At 33.7% G+C, this 16,290-nt stretch overlaps 1 long non-coding RNA gene across 1 annotated transcript in view; it reads right to left on the reverse strand.

The window, feature by feature from the left end:
* Positions 1-15,055, reverse strand: part of LOC115931219 (uncharacterized) — a 35,721-nt gene extending 20,666 nt beyond the window's left edge. The window contains exons 1-3 of the long non-coding RNA XR_004067752.3: positions 15,008-15,055; positions 13,234-13,268; positions 11,482-11,513 (exon numbers count right to left, since the gene is read on the reverse strand). This is a non-coding gene — a long non-coding RNA (uncharacterized lncRNA). The remainder of the gene's footprint in view (positions 1-11,481; positions 11,514-13,233; positions 13,269-15,007) is intronic.
* Positions 15,056-16,290: the final 1,235 nt, after the last annotated feature.

The raw sequence follows: 16,290 nt of genomic DNA on the forward strand, positions 1-16,290 counted from the left end.
GTATAATGATTTTAAGTCTTTAAAAGGAAAGAACCTTTCCCAGTTGTGGTCAGAGGAAGATGTGGCTATGGAAGAGTGGTTGGAGAGATACAATAATGTTGCTGGCTTTGCAGAAAGAGGAAGTAGGACATGAGCCAAAGAATGTGGGGAGCTTCTGTAAATTTGCAGTGGAAAGGAAATGGATTCTCCTTCAGGATTTCCAGAAAGAAAGGCAGTCCTGTGCACAACTTGAACTTAGCTTAGTGAGACCTATGTTGAACTTCCGACCTGGAAAACTATAAAAAAAAAAACTTGTAGTGCTTAGGCCAGTAAGTTTGGGGTAATTTGTTATAGCAGCGATGAAAACTAAATACATCACTATCAATAGAAAGTTTATCACATTTATTTAATAACTGCTCAATTTATATCTCTAATATTACCACATATTAAAATATTTTAATACTAATATTTTAATCTCCTTTCAACACTAATTTTCTACATAAGGATAAAAGAGATTCTACATATAAAGGACCAGTTTGGTTCAGAAATAATTCAGGTGAAAACACATGGTATTCAGGAGAAAGTGTTTCCTTGGTTGATAAGTGCTGTGGCTGAAATATTGCTGATCATATTGATAGACATGAATCCCTGCATAATGCAATAGTAAATACTAGATGTAAAGGGAATTTTCAGTGCCTGGTAAGTAGGCACTGAGAATAATGACTTGAAACATGCATGCAATTGCCACTTTAGTACAACCTGCTACATGGCATAGGATAAGATAGTCAAGTTTAAAAAAAAAAGTAAATATAAAAATAAACCATCCATGTTTTAACCCAAATGACATTTCAATAGGAAAGCCTTTCCCAATCCCTCCAACTAGATTAGGAACCCTGTTACATATTTCTAAATCCTTTGGTACTTATTAAGCATATTTCTCAAAACTTCTAATTATTTGATTACATTTATCTTCTGCAACAGAATGTAAGTCCCATGAAGGCAGAGACAGCATTTGCTTTGCTTACAGTTGTATCCCCGGCATCTACTGTAGAATGGCATATAGAATGCACTCACTAAAAGACTTTAGTCTAATAGATTGACTGAGTCAAAAGACAGGGTTTCTAGTGCTGGCTCTATCAAAACATACATACATGAACTTTGGCAATACGATTGATTTTCTAAGCCAGTTTTCTGGTCAAGAAAATTACAGGGATTTGAAATGTTGAACATATTAATTCTTACTTATGTTTTATGTATAAATATGGTATGTTTACCATGTAATTATACAATTATAATTTTAATATATAACTATGGCACTCAGTTATAAAACCAATAGTATAAAAGTAAACATATTGAGAACTCAGAAATTTTAGGGCCTGACTTTTATAATTTTTTTCTAAATGCAAAGATAATGCAGTTTGTTATAAAAATATTAACAATATAAAATTGAAAATATTTCTCATTCTCCATCTTTACTTTTTAGAGATAAATATTATTAATTATAGATTCTGTTATAGCCTTCATGAACAATCTCTTTGGATGACATTCTCAGAGAAAAATACTATAAGAAAATTCAAAAGACAATTTTTTCCTAGCAATTTGGAACTTTTTAAAAAGCTATAGATCATCTAGCTTAAAGATTTATGATTTATTGTGTTTTGTGGTAAACATTTTGTGGTAAATTATACATTTTTTGGTAAGCTCTCTGTCACCAAATTTCTTTCTTCATAAATGTGCATAGTATATAATATTAAACATTTAAATAACTATCTTTAATCTTTCAAGATTACTGCAAGTACAATATATGCAAAGTATATTCAATCAGTGGATGAGAGCAGTGCAAGGTAAATGTGGCCCTGGATGACTACCTTGATGCATCAAAAATGGTGGCAGCTGAAAGCTGTCAGCTAAATTTGCTTTCTGCAGAAGGTTCTTTTGAGGGGAATTCTGAGCATGGAACGTTTGTGGTTGCTTCACCCTAGGAAAATCCTTTTCAGAAATATATTGACTGGCAACATTCTGGATTGAGAATATAAACATATTTATTAACATTAACATGTAAGTTGTAAATAGTTCCTTTAAAATTCTATTTTAAGTATTTGAGTAATTTAAAACAATAATAAAGGCATGACACAAAAGTTGAAAAGAATATTTAAACATTGCCAACAATCTCCAATTTCATCTCAGGCAGAGAGCACTTTTTTCTCTCTGCCCAGCTACCAGTTCTTCTTTAGAGACTATTCTAAGTTCTATCTTTCCTCGAGTCTTCATCTAGCTACTCCATTTACCTTGAAAATACATTTTCCCAACTCTTCCACACTGACATGACCCCCCAGGGTTGTATCACTCTCTCCTCCTTTGTTAGCTTTCATTCTGCAAAAAGTTACTACAAATGAAAAACAAAGACAAATTCTAATACAATTCAAACATAAATATGAATGCAATAATGGAAAATATTTTGCTGAAACCAATTACATAAGCACTTTGCAAAGGAATATTGTCACTGCAGTTTCCTTTCATCACTATTTTATAGTGAGTCCCATGCTGCTTTAATTCCTCCCACCCCTGACTTTGGTCTATTTGATTTTTTGTGAAACTTTCATTTGCAGTGTTGGGTTGTTGTTTGGCCTTAATCCCTCATGTATACCAGTCATCTCAGGTCTTTACTTTAGAGCCTGTGGTTATTAAAGAGTATTGATAAATTCCAATTTGATTAAAAATAAAATTGTTAATACAAACACTGACATCTGTTATAAGGTCACTAGCTGAATGATCTAGAATATGTTTACATATTTTAGTATTATCATTAATATTAAATAGATACAATGATTATAAATATATAAATAAAAATCTATAGCTATCTAATCATAATAATAGCATTACCTTACCGACTTCCCTCATGTTTTGCCTCTGTTACCTCAACAGCAGTAGCCCCATCATCTCTTTGATTTTAGAATTTGTTGCCTGCATAGAGTAGGCAACACATGCATGGTATCTTCTCTTCCAAAGTATTACCAAAACCTATACATTTATATGTTTCTAATTCCTAAAAGTCATAAAATCCTAAGCTTTATCCTGGTTCTGTAACTTGTTTGGATTGCATCATTATTATTTGAAAAGTTTAGAGATTATAGCCATTTAATGATAAAAGAGTGATCTTTAAAATTATCTATTTCTGCCATCTTGTTCTACCACTGAGAAAGGTACGATGATATGCCTTTAAAGAGTCACAAATTTAACCTTTGGAAAAGGAGAGGCCAATGTGCCTGTCTCCTGTGACTCTTTTATTATACACTTGAGCCACAATGTGCAGTGAAATAATTCAAGGGAAGTAACAAACTTTTTTTTTATTATTATTATACTTTAAGTTTTAGGGTACATGTGCACAATGTGCAGGTTAGTTACATATGTATACATGTGCCATGCTGGTGTCTGCACCCATTAACTCGTCATTTAGCATTAGGTATATTTCCTAATGCTATCCCTCCCCCCTCCCCCCATCCCACAACAGTCCCCAGAGTGTGATGTTCCCCTTCCTGTGTCCATGTGTTCTCATTGTTCAATTCCCACCTATGAGTGAGAACATGCGGTGTTTGATTTTCTGTCCTTGCGATAGTTTACTGAGAATGATGATTTCCAATTTCATCCATGTCCCTACAAAGGACATGAACTCATCATTTTTTATGGCTGCATAGTATTCCATGGTGTATATGTGCCACATTTTCTTAATCCAGTCTATCATTGTTGGACATTTGGGTTGGTTCCAAGTCTTTGCTATTGTGAATAGTGCCACAATAAACATACGTGTGCATGTGTCTTTATAGCAGCATGATTTACAGTCCTTTGGATATATACCCAGTAATGGGATGGCTGGGTCAAATGGTATTTCTAGTTCTAGATCCCTGAGGAATCGCCACACTGACTTCCACAATGGTTGAACTAGTTTACAGTCCCACCAACAGTGTAAAAGTGTTCCTATTTCTCCACATCCTCTCCAGCACCTGTTGTTTCCTGACTTTTTAATGATAGCCATTCTAACTGGTGTGACATGGTATCTCATTGTGGTTTTGATTTGCATTTCTCTGATGGCCAGTGATGATGAGCATTTTTTCATGTGTCTTTTGGCTGCATAAATGTCTTCTTTTGAGAAGTGTCTGTTCATATCCTTTGCCCACTTTTTGATGGGGTTGTTTGTTTTTTTCTTGCAAATTTGTTTGAGCTCATTGTAGATTCTGGATATTAGCCCTTTGTCAGATGAGTAGGTTGCGATGATTTCAGATTTTTTTTGAAACAGGTTCTCACTCTGTTGTCCAGTTTGGAGTGCAGTGGTATCATCACTGCTCACTGCAGCCTCAGTCTCCTGGGCTCAAGCAATCCTCCTGCCACAGCTTCCCAAAGTGCTGGGGTTATAGGCATGAGTCACTACGCCCAGATAACTTCAGATTTTAAATTTTTTATAAAGACCCTTTGTGGTGAAAAATGCGATGCCATTTGAGTTAATCTATTCACATTTTCTTAGTGCTTCCATTGTGATGAGAACTGCTGAGACCATACATGCCATTTAGATTCAAAATTCATTTTTAAATATTGTACCTTATACTGGGTTTTAAGATCATAATTACCATACCCAAAAGGACTGGCATGTATAAGATACATTTTTTCTCTATTTTTATCATACTTCTGTTTGGTAGACATGAGAGGAAAATCATATGATTAAGTTACTTCAAATCTAGAATGTACATATATAGATGATTGCAAAAATAAATTTAAAAGGAGGATACTTAAGAATGTTTGTTTGCCCTGCCAAACTCCAGATATGTACTTATATGTAAAATATAACACCTTCAGCTTATTGCTTAGCTGATAACATTGACAGGCTGTTTTTTAATATCGTAAAAAAAATCAGATATCTGAAACAATTGAACAGCAAATAATTTATGCAAAATTGTATTTTATTCACTCATATTAATCTAGTTTCTAGAAAACTTCATGTAACTGATAAAATCTTACTGTACAGATTATATTTGTTATGCAATATGAATCCAGAATATCCATTTTTCCCCTCCTGTCTCTGTTTTTTCTATAACAAGGTCAACTGTAGAAGAACAGTAAGCTGCTAGTGTGCCTGCCAAGTTTTAATTGAAATGTTGTGATAAATTTCACTGCCAGGTCAGATGTTATTTTCTGGTTAAGGAGGGTCAAGTTGGTCTCTTAAAGAACCACTTTTGATTTTTATAGTGTCCAGTGATTTGTTCCTGGAAGTTGATTTACCACAGAGTTGACCTCTGTCCTTTCAGTTGACCTTTGCCAGTATTGTCAAGTCTCCAGTTCACCTATGGCCACTGGTAGCAAAAAGTATTTTATTAAACGAGCCTTCCCATTTTATTAGTGTGAAAATAGGCCTTTCCTAATCGATAGGACAGGAAGCATTCACTTTATTGCTTTAGACTAGAGACTAAAGGTCATTTAACACAAATAGAATGAAGCACATAACAAAAACAGCAGTAAATATTTGATAAGTCAGCATAAATAACTTGGTTAGTGTAAAAAATGCCTGCCCTCTTCAATATATGTATTAAGTTAATAAAAATATTTAAAACTGTTGAAATTTAGAACAACTATATTTTAGATGATAATCTTTAAAAACAGTTTATATTAAATCACAATTTTGGTTTGATTTTTGAATACATCGATCTCGAGTTCCTACTTAGGATTTAAATAACATCAATACTTATAAAGAAACTAGCTTCTATTCCACAATTTCCAAGTGCTTTATTATTATAAATACCATAAAACTTCCTTAAGGAGACAGCGTATTTTGGAGAACATGAGTAAACCGTATAGTGAGAGAAACAAGACGAAAATGGCAATAGCTTTGCATTCACTGATGAAAATATTGTGGAGGTGACGTTAGGAAGCAAGGAATATGCCTTTATAATCTATGTCTTGGTGAAGTATTGCTCAAGGTTGGTGTGCTGGCTGTAATCACTCAGCGTCATCTACATCAATTTCACAGACTGGCTTTGCAAGACCTACATTGTTCTATTGCAAACATACATCTTAAGCATCTTTGCTTAGTAACATTTTCTTAGTAACATCTTATTAACATCTTAGTAACATTTTCAACTTTTCATTAACACTTGAAAAATCACTTATATTACCTGAATAACACCTTTACTTTTACCATTTTAAGACAAGTTATTTAGGTCCTCTGTATAACATATAAATGTATATAAATGCTAATATAATGACCACTTTAATATAAATTTACAATGTATTATCAATATTGTTTGGCACGCGATTTATTGTAATATCATTTGTTCATACACACTGTAGCAAAAAGTTTCTACAGTGAGGGTTTTAATCAGCAAGACAACAAAAAAGGATGATAGAAAGTACATAGAAAAGCCCCTTTTTGAATAATGGATAGAAGTTACTGCTAAGAAATGTAGACATTTTAAACAACTTACTTAAAGCTTATGGTTCTTCTTAAGCAAGTGATGATGGCAACTTCAGAATACATACCTTTTAGAATTTGAATTTGAATGATTACTTCTGAATTTAGAATTACATGAGCTAAGGTACACAAAAACATAAAGAACAATCTGTGTGTTGTTATTTTTATGATTTCTTGGTGGATTTTATTCAGGATGCTTACTTACTAAGCTAAATGTAATGGTTCTTTCATTCCCTAGAACTGCAGTGTTTGCACTTTAATGCTGTTGTTATTTATGTAAATTATTGGCAGTCATAAAAAGATTAGAAAAGTTTACTATTCGACAGTATAGTAGTGAATAGAGTGCTGTGTCAGACTAATTCTTTTATCGTGAAAGGTAAGCAAGAAATTTGACTGCATAACAAAGGAGCAGCATTTTACAGCCACTGGCATATGGTTCTTCAGAAATAATCAGTCTCTGAGGCTTCAAATATGCAAATTCAGTTTGATTAACTTCCATGAATTCCAAAATTAAAAAATAATTATGCTGGTCTACATGAGAGGACACATAAGTAACAATAATAAACTTTTCATTTTTCACCCACTAAGCATGACATCATTACAAGCCTGAAGCATGTGGTGGGGAGCCCGTGGCAGCGAATAGGATGACCTTGGGCTTTATTCCCTTCTGAAAGTGGGCTGGGCTGGAGGCCTAGGGAAGTCGGAGGTGGGAGCTGATTTCACAAGAGCTCTTATGGACATAAGGAGTTACAGGCATGAGGAGTGTTCTAGGCCAGATGACAAAGTGTGACAGAGAATTAAGGAGGTATCCTTTTCTCCATGTCTGCTAGAATCCCACTACAAGAACAGGACGCTTGAATGGCCTTGAATGACAGACACTTGAGATCCTATAACAGCAGTGGCAACAGAGAAGCCTTTTCAAGTTACTTTGCCAAGACTTTATATAAAATAGGGTGAGGCAAAGTAGGAGGGAAAGTACATGGAGAGTGTCACGTGGTAATTGTAGTGGGCATACTGATGACATTGTCTTGTAAGTAAATGTGAAGGTAAACTGCAAAGTCTCTCAGAAAAGCACTTGGAGGATTGACAGCATGCCATGTGGTGGCATCCATGAGCAGGTGGGGATTACTACTAATATTTACTATCACAAGTAGGTAAGGTCTCAAAAGGAGCTCAAAAATTCCTAAATAGCTGGTAATAAAAGCACATTATAGTACAGATTTCTTATGTTCCAAGCACCATTTTAAGGGCTAGTGAGTGACTCGGTTTTCCTAACAATCCTATAAAGTAGTTATAATATTTGTTCCCAGTGTAAGGTGAGGATACTAAATCAGAGATAAGATAAGTAACTAAGTAAATTGTGAAACTGTGATTCAAATTTAGGTAGTTCACGTTCTAAAGAGGTTAGACCTGTACATCTCACTTTTTAAGTGAAGAATATGAGTTAAGAAGTTTAAGTCATCTTTCAAGGCACACAGAAATAGCAACCCACAAAGAATGGACTTGAATGTAGGTCATTCTGAAATCTAAATTCACTACTTTTAACCATCCCATTATCCTGTAAAGCATGTGAGGAATGCCTGAAGCACTGAAGATTCTGGGCCTCAGAGCTTTTGAGTGTCCTTGCCTTAGCTGATAGGGTATCTACTGGTGGAGAGTATGACTTGCTTACCTGCCCATACTTACCAAATCAGCTATGATTCAGCCCACTCTGTGTTTCTTAGTTGTCTTAAATAGCCAGTTGCCTCAAACATGAGTAATTTATTCCAATTGGCTACCAAAACCACTATTTACTGAAAGCGTAGTATGCATTGGGCACTATGTTAAATGAACGTATACATTACATCTGTGACTCCTCACACCAATGCTGAGAGAAATGTATGATTAACTTTATTTTACATATGAAGAAATTGATTCTAGAAGTCTAATTCACCTAAGGCCATGCCCCAGGTGACAAGAAGCTAACCAGATCTATCTAATGATGCCATTAATGCTACATCACTCTCCCAAAGACACCCAAATCCACTTGATCAACTCCATGTCCTGCAATTGTATGGACATAGGATTCTATGACACAATCTCATCTGAGCTTGACATAATCGTGTCTGCCACTCCACTCCATTTAACTACTTTTTTTGGTTGATTTTCATGCATAATCAATGAAAATCAGAATAAAAAAGATAAAAACAAAATGAAAATACATATATACATATATATATCATATATGAAATATAAATATCAATATATAAATAACATTCTTATTAAAATTTCTTTTGTGCTATTATATTTCAAGGTAGGTCACAAATAAATAACATTCTTATTAAAATATTTCTTTTGTGCTATTATATTTCAAGGTAGGTCACAAAAGCCAATGATTATTTTGAGAAATATATCTCATATTTTATTTAATTCATATTTATTTAATAAGGGACCTAAACAATGTACTTCCATATTTTTCACCTGCTTTCATGTACTTTGTCCTCTGGCTTATCAATTAATAAATTACCATTTGAGAGCATGTCTTTTTCTTTTCTATTTGATGTTTAGCAGATGCCACCTGTTTCCAGAGGACAGGTTGTTTGTTGTTAGTAGAGCACAATAGTGAGTACAGAGCGTATAAACACAGTTGTTGGAGTATAATTACTTGAGCTCTTTATGGAGGTGGATCATCTCACAGTACAATGCTCAACAGGACAAAGTAAGGCCAACTGTCTTTTACAGCATCAGCTGCCACACTGAGTTTGGTGTTTTGCCACGACACCAAGTCCTTTTTGTTTATCAGGTAATTAACAGTAATGATGTCTTGCTGCTTGGCTTTGTTTCAGAACCAAGGCTCCTTCTTTGCAGATTTGGGTGGACTCTTAGGCTCAGGCCCATGGCCTGAATGTCATAAGCACCAGCAGGCAATTCTAGGTTTAATTACTTCCCTGTTTTGTTCTTTACATTGGGCAATAAACATCCAGTCTACAGGCAATTTGTAGGAGAGAGGGGAGAGGAAAGGGAGGGGGTGCCTCCTCTCACAGCAATGCATCCATCAAATAAACTAACTTAAAAACTGTTTTGACCTTGAGTTCTTAAACATTATTGTAATTCCCCATCTTATAAGGAAAAGCATTTTAAAGAAAGTTATTGAAATAAAACACAACCCTACAGATAGGCAGTCTGTTTATGAAATATGAGGGAATTCAATTACCCATGAATGGATGAATGGCTTTTTTTTCCCCTCTCTTTGTCTGGTCATCATTGTTACTGTGGATTTCTTTAACAAAAGATATCAAAATAAACAGAAATGTCTCCGATGAACTGTGAGCCTGCAGTTAAGTGGCATATGTATGGGAGAGTGCCTCTCTTGGATGTATTTAGTATAAGTATTATTTTTTTAATGGTACATTATTGAATTTTTAGCAAAATCACACTAAAAAAAGAAATTACTACATAAGAATGAGCAAAGCTCTAGAAAAATACACATGTAGATATTAATTTTTTCTTACACAAAGCAGGAACACATTTCATTAGAAGTAATATAAAATTTGAGATAATTTTGGTTAAATGTTGTTGATTATAGATAAATGTATGTGGAAATTATATACATTTGTTTTAGTACTTGTAACTTTTGAAGCTCATTGAGTACTGATTGATAGCTTTTGTGTTATGGAAACTGTATTTTTAAATAAACTTTAATATGCAGTATTTGTAAGTAATTTTCAGTGCTTGTTAGTGATACTTGGCACATTTTAAATGCCAAAATCCTAAAATTGTTGATGTGATTGTATTAATTATATAACATTCTGACCCATATTATTTTTGCTAGATAGCTCTTTTGGATAAAATGATCAAATATTTAAAATGAAGTTTGCCTATTCTGTATTTACAAAGCATTTAATTATCCTACAAAGTATTCCATATTTTGGTCTCTTTTCTGCTTAATAAAATGTCTGAGTTACAAATACCAGACTAAAAGGTCCAATACATAGTTCAAATAGCAATAGTAATTTGAAGTATGTATTGGACCTTTATGATAATAATTTTTCATTACATTTGAAGAATTTAAGCAAACCATATGGAAGGTTTCATATGGAAAGGATGGGCATGGAAAGTAAGGAAAAGAAAAGAATGGGTATAAAAAGGTGATTTTTATGTTTTCTAAAGAAATTTTGCATTAAATACATTCAGTCTTGTGAAATTCCTCCAGCATAATTTTTTGGAAGTGTTCCCACTCCTTACAAATGTTTCTCAGATTTTTGTGGATAGGATGTTCTACAGAGATGATGCATGGCCTTCTCTCCAATATAAAAGCAAAGAAACTACTGCTTTCCTTGGCATTCAAGTAGTCTTTTCCATTTGTAAGTACATTTTGAAAAAATACATTTTACATGCTCTAGTAATTTTATTCCACTTTTATATGTGGATTGAAAAACAAATATTTAAAAAACATTAATGGCACTCAATTTTTTAAATACAAAATATCAGAAATATCAGATTTTCACTGATTCTGTAATTTACCAGGTTATAGTAAGACCACTGGGAACATTTATATTTATAAAGGGTTTAAATTATTTTTCCACTAAATTTGCTTATTACTGGGTTAGCATGTTTAAAATTGATTTTACTGAAAGAAGAAATGAATAGATTGTTTTTTCAAGTGGAATAGTATGAGGAAGTATATAGTAGTAGTGATTTTGAGCATTCCCGTAAAGGTGACAGGAGATTGATAATCTACCAGAATTTGTCTACAGAACTCTTAAAATATAATGGTTCTCTTCCTCTTTTAATGTGAAAATTTTTCTAACCTCAAAGTTCGTAAAAGAACCAATGAGCCCTTCACACCATTTTTTCATGTTTCTTATGCATGTAACAAAGGACTCAGACTAATCTGGCACTTAATAAATTATAGCCATCTAATTATTATTAATATCACAATGATTGTTATTATGCATTATTAGTTTCTTTGGGGAAAAAGAAGCGTTATAATAATTATCATTGAAACTATATTTTCAACTGGATAAAATAGTTTTATATCTAAGAAGAATAGTTGTGACTCTTACCTCTTAGAAATAGCATCAACATCATTGTGGGTCTGGATGAAGGTTGGAAAGAGAAAAATGTAACTGTTCTTTTCCTAGGACCTATCAATTATTATGTCAATTGACATGATTCGAGCAGAGTTCATTTTTTTCACTCTAAAGCACAAAACAATACTAGGAATGGTAAAGGATGTGATAATTTTTAAACTAAGAACCTATAATACACTCTAAATGCAACAAAGAGGTCCCTAAACTCACTTCTACCTTAAGCCACTTTTTCTGAGCAACGAAATGTCTTGGCAATCAAATAATTCATTGAAACAGTAACGGCAGTCTAGTCAGATGATGTTTCTTTGTTTAACCCAATTTTGCAGGATGAAACTGTTTAGACGTGGACTTAGTGACTTCATTTGAACCTTTGTAGGCACATGCCTTGTTGAATTGGATGGTAAGAGGAGATTCATATGCACCAAAGCCCATATTCACACTCTTATTTCAATATTTTTTAACTGGAATTTAATTTTAAACTTGAATAGAAATCTGAGAAAATTAACATGTGGTCAAGGTTTTAGGTGAACATAAAATTACCTAACTTGATGAGGACAGTGTACAAATTCTTGATAATCAGCAAATATTAAGCAGAAAATTTGAGCACTGTTTTGGGTATTTTTTATCTTGTTCTTGCATTTCAACACCAAATTCCTTTAACACTCTTTTCACAAATCATGGAAGGAAAAGGAAATAATAATAATGATGGCAATGATCTATTTTGACCGTCTTATTATTTTCACCTTATTCATCGGGGAGCTACAGTGCAGTCTTAACCATCCCATAAATACTGATCTAGCCAAAGGAAACAGACTGTATTTTCCCTCGACTCTCTGCACTGATATATTGAAATAGCAGGGAAGAAAAAAAAGGCCCATAATGCTTCATTAGTTAATTGTGCAGAGTACAGCTCTTTAGGGGTAAACAAGTGAAGGACATTTGCTGAATGGCCCATCCTCGTCATGCATATTATGGCCTAATGATGCTAGTAATGGTAGGAGGCTCCTGGAGAGTCATCTGTCAAATTAGCACATTGAATTATTTATTGCCTCAGAGTAAAATTGTTGAAAGGTAGCAGCTGAGACATGGTTTTTATAAATCTAAAATTCAGAAAAAAATACTAAAAAACTCATACAGCTGCTTTGAGGGTATATTCGTTTTTTAACACTTGCATTTATGAACACAATAGTCTTTACTGAGTAAACAGACTGAGTTTGTTTCTACCTTTAAATCTGATCTGTTGTGTGTTTGTGTGTGTGTATGAAGTCCTGAGTATTTTATGTCATTAGTGATATTGTAATAACCTAAAATTCAGGTCAATTGTTAAGTCTTCATAACTCATTTCATCTATATCACCAATGATAACCATAAGACAAAATGCCAATTTTTACTAGGCTGTGTGCCCAGAAACTAACATGGAGAGTATTGTTCTTGACTTCCACGTCTCAATTGTTCATGTTTTTGTTCTACCACAGTGTTGTCTAAGACAGAAAATCTGCCTTCCTAAGACTTAGGGAAAAAGGCAAACCTATGCTAAACTCTTAAAAAAAAAAAAACAGTAAATATAAGAAACATAAACTCAGAGGACTCTAAACATTAGAAAGCCTAATACAGTCAAGGTCTTTCAAAACGTATTAATTATTTGTTCAGTATTTACTTAGTGGATACCGGCAGAAAGTGTTTTTTCTATTCATAAATATTACGTACAGAAATAAATTCACTTACTAATTTCTTCCACTGGCCAATGAAGAGTCACTGTTCTGAAAGAAATTAAAAAAAAAAAAAACAGTTAACCAATTCTATGTGGACCCTATTACCTCTTTATTTCTTTTCTTTTTTCTTTTTTTTTAAAATTCCTGCTCTAAACAGATAACTAACTTGGGAAGACTTAACATTTTGATTATAAAATAGATCACTAATTTCAAATAAGCAGGGTTACACTATGTATTATTTGGCCTCAAAGTAGCAATGTAATGAATTTCTTAATAACATTAAATTTAAATCACTATGAGTAATTGAGAACATATACGTGTGTGTATATGTATCCATTTGGTCAGAAACAACTCCAGTTAATTCTAGTAATGTTCTGAGTGGTAGAAGAAACTGGCATCTGGCAACTTCTGGGTGGCTGGCCTGCTACTGGGAAATGATCATAGAGAAAATAGCATCAAATCAGGGTCTTGAAATATGAATGGGCTTTCAATACCCAGGAAGAAAGACATAACCAGTTATCTTGGAGAAAAAACAGGTTGGAACAGGATATTGGGAAGATATAAAGAAAATTAATCTAAAAACCAAGTCGTATAAGATCATGGAAGGTCTTGACATGTTAAGAAGCATATAATTTAAGGGAAAAAATTCAAACAGATATAGAGAGATAGATTCAGCAGAAGAATCTTTAGAAAAAGTTTAAATAATGTTGGATAAATGCTAAATAATATATATATATTCCAGTTTTCATCATTATCACTACCATAAATATGGTATGTGGTTTTCCACATGGGAAAGGTGAAGAGAGAGAAAGAGGAAGAGTAGAAGTACTAAATTAAGTGGCCACTGTCCTGGGAGAATGGTGATGCTAATTATCAAGTAAAAGAATCAGGGAGAGAGGGTCAAATTTAATAATGAAGACAACAAAATTTCATTATTGACATTTGGAGCTGAAGATTTTGGTGAGGTATTTAAACCGAAATGTCCAGAGAGTCGTTGAAAAGTGAAAGTGTAGCTCAAAGAGAAGTGAGTTAAAAATTTACAGCTGATAAATGGAAATTTCTTTCACGGGGATAGAAAGTCATGCGAATAGCTAAATTGCTTATTTGGTGTGGTTTGGCCAATGCAAATGTTGTCTGCCTGCATATTTTACTTTCTTTTGATAAGATGGGCATCGTGTTGAACAATTACTGTTTTTATTACCCCATCAATTTTCTCATCAAGATCTGATTTTTCTTATCGCTATTGCTATTTTAATTCTTTTCATCTCAGCTCTTCTTTCCGAAATTCTTTTGTATTGACCTTTCTTTTCATCTTTATTAATTTTGTATTTTTCTTTTAAACTCTTTATTGAAATGAAAAATGTTTACTCTATGTTTCAAGAGCTTCAGTGTTTCATAGATACTCTCTAACTTAATAGAAGTAAAAAGTATGGGGCAATTGTTATTCTCAGCTTGTAGCAGTTGAAGCAGACCTGCTGATGACCCAGGTCTATGCAATTCCAAAGTTTTGATTTTGCTTTTTTGTTCTTTCTATATCACATTGCCTCCTCCATAGACACTATCTCAGCTTTTTACCTTCATTTCCAATAGCTATCCTTAATCCCTTACTCCTATCCCATTTTCTCTTATCAGTCACCTCTCTTACTTATTATGGATCTACTCCTCCAGTTGGCACTCTTCCTCATGCTGCTGTTCTGTGTCTTTAAATCCTCTTCTCATCTTTCCGTATGCTCATCTGCTCATACCATTAAGTTTTATCAACCCAATAACAATTATAACAATTTTACCTTTAAAATTGATGATGGAGTTGTCAGTGGTCTCAAATTCACCCTTCATTCAATACTCAAAAGATGGCATTGAAATCCCTTGCTATGTTACAAAAGTCCACACTGTGACAACAGCATGGAAAAGTATAATTTTGGCTGTATGCCATTTGCCTAGACGAATCACCAACAGTTTTGCTGCTTATATGAATACATTTTAAATTGTAGTATTATTTTTCTTGTTCACAAACTTGTAATATGTGGTCAAAAAATATTTCAAAGGTGAACACTTTTTAGACAGTAAAACTGCTCCAAGCATTCAAATTTTTTAAATATCATGCTACTTTTTTTTTTCTTTTAGAGTGGTTATCTATTAGGTAATAGCTGGGTTTGATTGCGGCAGGATATCAACTGATGCCTACCTGGCAATTAAGAAAACCAGAACTTTGTCTATCACACCCCCAAAGAACTGTAGGATTGATACCTGGAACAGGGAGGATTAGCAGCTGACGGTTGAAGCAGGTCATATTGAGCTTACTTCAGAGGAAGAATACACTAATTTCATATCTAGGAGTTTGCGTTGAAATAAATGTGGGAAGGTATGTTATTTTAAAGGAGCCATATTTACATCGACCATAAAACCTGAGGGAATGGTGCTGGTATTCCAGTAGGTGGCAATCTTCCCCCAGAATATGCAGCTAACCAAGGTCCTAGTGCAGGTTTGCGATGTGCAGCTTGCCTAAATTAACACCAAGGATTCTGTCTCTAAAAGTTCAAAACTTCAACAAAAGAACAAACCTCTTTGTATATTAGAATACTTTCCACGCTCTTAGTAAACCAAATCTTAGTGGATTTACCTTGCATCACCAAACTAAATCAGGCATTCTTTGGGCCTTATCTTTCCTTTTCATGAGTTATATATGTACAGCCATATAAGTATACCATCTCCACCATCCTTCTCAAATTATTCGTGTATATTAGAAACTGCTCTTTGCCAAACATCAATTTATAACACTATCAAGACAGTTAATGAGAACCTGTAAAATGTTATCACCCTTGCAATATGTTTAAGGCAGAAAATTTAAATGATTCTGTGGACTACATGTGACTCTCCGCTATATCTATCCCATCAATTAAGGAATTGTAAGTTGAAGGTTTTGTAAAGGCTTTTGCAAAATAACAAGTGTTTCTCAGTGCAAAGTTTGAAAAATAGATTTTATGGGGAGATGCAAAGCAATCAGAATGCCTTATCTGTGGAGAGAAAGTTTACAGGAATATTTGCTATGCTGTGATACTAGATTTTTGTT

This window comes from Gorilla gorilla, chromosome 19 (genome assembly GCF_029281585.2).
Source record: "Gorilla gorilla gorilla isolate KB3781 chromosome 19, NHGRI_mGorGor1-v2.1_pri, whole genome shotgun sequence".
NCBI lineage: Eukaryota > Metazoa > Chordata > Mammalia > Primates > Hominidae > Gorilla > Gorilla gorilla.